The following is a 6,293-nucleotide window of genomic DNA, read 5'->3' as shown; positions in this document are numbered from 1 at the left end:
TCTAAAACACTTGCCTGCAATGCGACATAAGACGGAGCTTCTACAGGAAAAGGCTACATATAGAGGCACAGTGCAGGGAGTTTACCAAGGATTTATGACCATCTCCAGGTTTTCCACCAGCCAACCTCAATATGTTTACCAAAGTGAGAGGAGGACAATACAGCAGACTCATTCAGAGGAAGGAGCGGAGGTGAAATGAAAAAGATAATTGAAATGACAGTTCGCCGCGTATGAAGAGGTTTGCTCGTCAAATATGAGGTAACCCCAATGATGTCATAGTGATGTCATATATCGAAAAAACACCATTTACAGGTCAACAATCAAACACTTTCAACCTTCCGCCTGTCTACTTCAAAGAGCCCAATCTTTTTGGTTATCAGTTCTAGTGCCATGTCACAAGCTGCATACAGCCTCAACAACCTCCACCAAGAAGGGCAGCTTGCATGTCGCCTGAGTGGCAAACATAGAACAGGAGTTTGCAAAATACTCAACTAGTATGTTAACTAAGTATGCTAAACTGCTTCAAGTACATTGAAGAACTTTTTGATTGATTTTGATGATTGGGTGTTTCTTCAGGAGAGACATCAGGAAAAGCTTCCATATGTCAGTGATAATCCCAATGAAAGTAGTAAATACAGTGTGTTTTGTAGATTATTCAGGGTAAAGTCCCTGACAGCTAATATGGAAACTGCATAGCAAACGCCCACATGGTTCTGTTCATGAGATTAGTTGTTTGCACAGGCAAATGTGTCCATCCTAAATTTTAGGTTCCTTGTCTTGTGGATAGTCCAGGGCAGATGACGAAATCTGTGTTACGCACACCCTTGTAGGCAAAGGTGTAATTCATGGATTGAGGAAGTAATTCCTCAGCGCTGTGAGCAGCAAAAATGAAATTCCATTCACTTCCAGCATGTAGGGTTGGAGGCAAAAATCTCAGCAAAAAAATGAAATGAAATCTCACCGGAGAGATATGACAGTGAGTAAGTGAGAAATAGGACATAATTTAGACCAACCGACCCTCAAGCTTCACCAAGTAATGGAATTTTGAATCCTCACAGAGGACACTGACCGACTCTCTGCGCAGCTGTCATAACTTGGATGAAAGAATATCCAGATGCACTCACCTGATGAGGTTCAACCTTTTCTTCTGTCCCCTCAAGCTCCAGACAGACTCTGCCTCCTTCACTGGGACTGGCAGACTCTAACCTCAGCCACGGTCTCAACACTGTGGGAGTGTTATTGGGGTTGGAGGGGGAACTATTTAGCGTCACCGCTGTATAAAAGGATCGGCTCAGTGACAGTTTGGGAATTTCTAAGTCAAATCTTTATCGAGGGGTCCTATTTGAATTGCAGTTGTCTCAAACTGTGTGAGCTTTATCTTCCAATGCACTTGCAGCCTTGATAAAATGATAGTTAGGCCTAGATATGTGTACTCTGTTGTATGTCTCAGTGTCAGCTCATTTTTCCTCTTTTTTTTGGTGCACATGCTTTTAGTTTACTGTATGGAGAATAACTATATGGTCAGTTGCTCTAAGCTGGCGTGGGATTTATTCAGTATGTTGCTTTCAATGAATCTCTTATCTGCTGCCATTGTCTCCTCATCTGCTTTTCCACACTTAGCCACGCCCACCTGCCCGCTCACCTGATCACACACCTGACACTCATCGTAATCAGCGCTGTATTTAAGCTGCTCTGCCACACTCGCTCTTAGCCAGACTGCTTTTGTTTCCATGTGTTGTTTCCATTCACTTTGGCACACGTGCAACATCCCTTTCCAATTGCAAATCCATCATTCAAAAAATGAAGCCAGGCAAACACCAGGTAGTAAGCGGGGGAAATTATTGTTGTTTTGTGTTTGGCAAGACAATAAACCCCACAAAAAATATGTTATATTCACTGTGCCACAATTTTCAAAGGTGTGATAAAATGTTTCATCAGCTACTGACGCAGCGTGTGGATCTCCACGGTCTTAAAAGCATGTACAAAACCAATTTATTCATAATAACACAGCATTGTGATGACATGTTAATAAGTGATCAAATAAATCTCACCTTTTACCAAAAATGCTTTTGAGAGGACAGCAGCCCAAGATGCAGCCATGCCTCTGGTGCTTCCCACTGAAACTGCCTCTTCAACCCTGTGAGAGAGCGCTTGTTTGGAAAGTGCTTTCCCTTTTATCGGTTTTGCTCAGCATATAAAAAGCTGGTCTATTCACTGTATCTGCGGTGTTCGGTCATTATATGTGCACAATGCGCACACTGGACATAAATTAGAAGATCCGCTCTACTGTTCAGCACTGTTCAGGAGTCTCCTTCCTTGGGCAGGTTTAGCTGATGCTCCGTGTTTGGAAATAGTGTCATTGATTGATTTACCACAACGGCCAATATCAGACCACAATAATACCACAAAAATACCTAAACACATACCACAGATGGTGACCTATTACCCCCTAAAAACACTACAGTCTCACTGATTACACCAATGCATTTGACAACCACGAACATCAAGACATGCTTGATAACCTTTAACCAATAAAAAGTTTGCATAAAATCCAGCCACACATGATGAGTCAGACATTTATGAAATTGGCAAAAGAGTCCAAAATGAACAGACCGAACCCAAAATCAAACAAAAACTGCGAATGTTGTTTTTTTTCAGAAAGCATCTCAGAAACACCGTGACCCTGAAAACCAATAACTATGCCATGAAAACCACACAGCACTTAAACAATACAGGAAAATGATCAACCAAAATCAGGATCAATATACAGATGACGAGTTAGTCACGACTGAAAAAGCAAAAATAAATTCTGCCAAATGCAAATTGCAATACAGAATGACAATGTTTGGATTAACTTTTTCTCAAATTTCAACAAAATTCACAACACTAAGGTTTGAATAGACATCAGATGTCAAATGGCAAACAGTCCAATTGCATGAAAAACTGTAGAAGCACATTACAGGTAAACTTAAAAATTGTTGTACTAAAATTCCTAATTTTGGTATGAAATAATCAAATTCAACTAAAACAGCTGAAATCCCAATAATTGCATAAACTCTAATTTGGGGAAACTTTTTTGGAGCATTTTAAACTCAAGAATACATCCATGCTGTGGCAGCAGGTGAGTCTTGATTGACTGATTGAGAGCAGGTGTGCTCAGGAGGGGAGGAGGCCGGACCTGAGCTGCCAGGTTATCAAAGCATGCACACAACAGACAGGAGACAGAGGGGAACACAAAGACACAATAGGAAAAGAAGGGGGAAACTGCAGATCTCCACATAAGGTGTGCTTGCTTTGTTGAATTCGGGAAAGCTTTTGATTGGTTTTGGGTCCATCAAGGTTGCAATTAGTCTCCAACACTTAAACTGCCCAGCCCCTGGACTTAACTCTTGACTTCTCCATGCAGATGATCTATGACAAACACAACAAGGGATGCAATACAACAGAGTCACACAACAGACTATACATATCTAGGCCTAACTACTGTTTTGTCAATGCTGTGAGTGCATAGAGCTTATATAGTATGAGAAAGCCCCTATTCAAAGTAAACCCTTCACCAACAATCAGACCTGTGTGTGTTTCACGTTCGTCGTAACTTTCTGGGTCACCAACTTTGAAAATGTGCATTTCATTTTCTGCATCCTTAAATGATTGCGCACTGGGGAGAGTGCAGATCTCGCTCGGTGCTTTCAAACATCTCATGCATGATGGGAGCTCAGAGTGTTCAGAAGCACCCCCCTCCCTCCCCCCTCCCCGAACACTCAAAGAAGTTGGCCTTGGTTGAGAGGACTCATTCTGGAAGAAAAAAAAAATTAGATTTTTGGCGTGTTAAACATCAAAGCGATGTGTTTTTTCCTTGAAATGGACCATGAGAATAGTGCGTTTCAAGGAATTGGTATGAGATGGCGACCCGCTGTGCTGGGGCCAGCATGGGGCAGAGGAGGAAATGTTTTATGTCTATATATTTGTTAGAAACGCATTCTTTTGATTATGACTCTGCACTTAAATCTGATTGTCCACATCTGTTGGAAACACAAACAAATCCCTCCCTTCTCTCCAAAGCATTCATGTAGTGTTTTATGGTAATGTAGACAACCAAAATTAATAATAACAATATTCAAAATGGAGCTCCAGCTCTTGTAATCCTGCTCCTGAAAGCAAAGAGTGAGATGAAAGAGGACAAAAATCTCAGGAGAGCTGAGGGAATTAGGGTTACTGATGCTTCTGTATGGGTCACAGAGTCAGTTGACCTGAAGGGGAGGCAAATCCATAGTGTTGGAGCTAACCAATGTAAGTGGGCCAGAAATGCGGTAAGATGCTTCTTCGCTGTCGCATTCTGGACCACAAGTCAAGGAATTGTGGACTTGCTTAAACAAGAAAATATGGAGTGATCCAGGCAGGATTTTGAGCTGATTTGGGCAAGCAATTTCTTAAAGTGATGGTCAAAATTCATATTTTAATCAAACACAACAAGATTTCTGGCAAATTGTTTTATATTGCCTTTTAGATGCCCAAGATATGGACTGAAACTCTTTTATGTGGAGAACTCCTTTTCCTATTGTGTCTTTGTGTTTTCCTCTCCGTCTGTCTCTTGTCTGCCTCCCCCCTGTCTGTAATGGCATGGCAGCTCAGGTCTGGAAATTGGCCTGTAATTATGAAGGAGTGTTGGATCAAAGCCAAGTTTGTTTAAGAGGGGCTGCATACAGGCTTGTTTGAAATAGTTTAGGAACAAAGCAAGAGGAAAGAGACTCATTTGCAATAGAGAGAAGACAGGGCGCAATGACTCCTGATACCTCTGACAAATCTGAGGGGTAGAGTGTCAAGGCCACAGGAGGATAAATGCATGTGTGACACAATCTGAAGAAAATTATTCAGGGAAATAAATGTGGATGGAGACATCTGGAGAAGTTAGAAATGAAGTGGGGGCATTATAGGGGTTTTGATACCACATGAGGTAAAAACTTACCAAAATCTTCAACTGAAGAGGATGAAACATTTGATCGATGGAGAACTCTTGCATTACGCTTTTTTGATTAATTATAAGCGGACAACAGTCTCATATGAAGGAAGTGGACTTATCAGTTAACAAAGGGGAACAAAGCTCTTCAAAAGAACTTTCACTACAAAGACCACACCATAAATATACAGATTTACAATCATTTAAAATGTCTTGGGGTGAAGGAGAGCAGGGATGATGGAAAAGTTCGTATGGACTTAGAAATGAATATAATTGGAAGAAGTGAATGGGTTGAGGCAGACCAGAGTGGCTGATCTTACTGCGTTTGAGGTGGAAGATGAGAGAGTCAGACGAGAGGATGGAAATATCCTAACGGTGAGGGATGAGGGTTGGGGTGAGGGATGAAGGTAGAGGGATGAGGGAATGGAATTGGGAATGAATAGATGAGAGGATGAGTGCGCTGTTGGAGATCATTCTTTGGGTGAGTTACTGTCGAGACACTCCTCAAGCTCTCCATGTACACCGCTACCATTGTAGGAGAGGGATTGGTCTGACCAAAGTGGGGGCCTGTATTGGCCATGGTGTCATATGTGTTGCTGACCACAGGCAGAGCAAAAACATAACCTACACTGTGTGTAGTGGGTTCCATGGCAGGGGCTTGCAACCGCACTTGTCCTGCAGAGAAGGGGACACGTGGATTGGAGAGTCAGGACTTCATGTGCAGGAGTTTATGTGCAGGCTAGGGTTAAATCAGTTAGTGGTGCAAATGAGTTTGAAAGAATCCTAATCTGCGTTTGTGTCGAAGAGGGGGAGAGACACCCTTCTCCTCCTTTCTTTCACTGCAGACACCCAAGAGAAGGCATTCCTGTGAGACTTGGCCAAGAGGCTCCAAAAGCTCTTGGAGCTGAGTCTGTTGCTGGAGAAGTGCATTGATGAGGCTTTCAATGGATGAAAATTCAGACTCAATGTTGGAGATCTCTGCAGTGGGCTCCATCACTGTCCCTCAAGTGGTCACACCACAACCAGGTCCATTCCTCAAGCCCTCAGCTTTCAGAAATATTACTTTTATCCTGGAGACAGCTAACCGAGCGAACAGCAGCACAGATAAATAAAGATAGGACAGGACTTCATTGATCTTACATTTGGGAAATTTAGTAAAAAAAAAAAAAAAAAGACAATTTGGAGTGAATAAGATGCAGATCATGTGAAGGGAGAAAGTTCCAAGGACATCCAACACATGATAAGTTAAGTACTTTATTTGTGCAACTGTGCAGCATAGACAAGTGAATTGAAATTTCTGGGTGTTCCAACACAGAAGGAGCAAATCAACAAAGTC

The sequence above is a fragment of the Chaetodon auriga genome, chromosome 23 (genome assembly GCF_051107435.1).
Source record: "Chaetodon auriga isolate fChaAug3 chromosome 23, fChaAug3.hap1, whole genome shotgun sequence".
Lineage (NCBI taxonomy): Eukaryota > Metazoa > Chordata > Actinopteri > Chaetodontiformes > Chaetodontidae > Chaetodon > Chaetodon auriga.
This window is presented reverse-complemented; position numbering follows the sequence as displayed.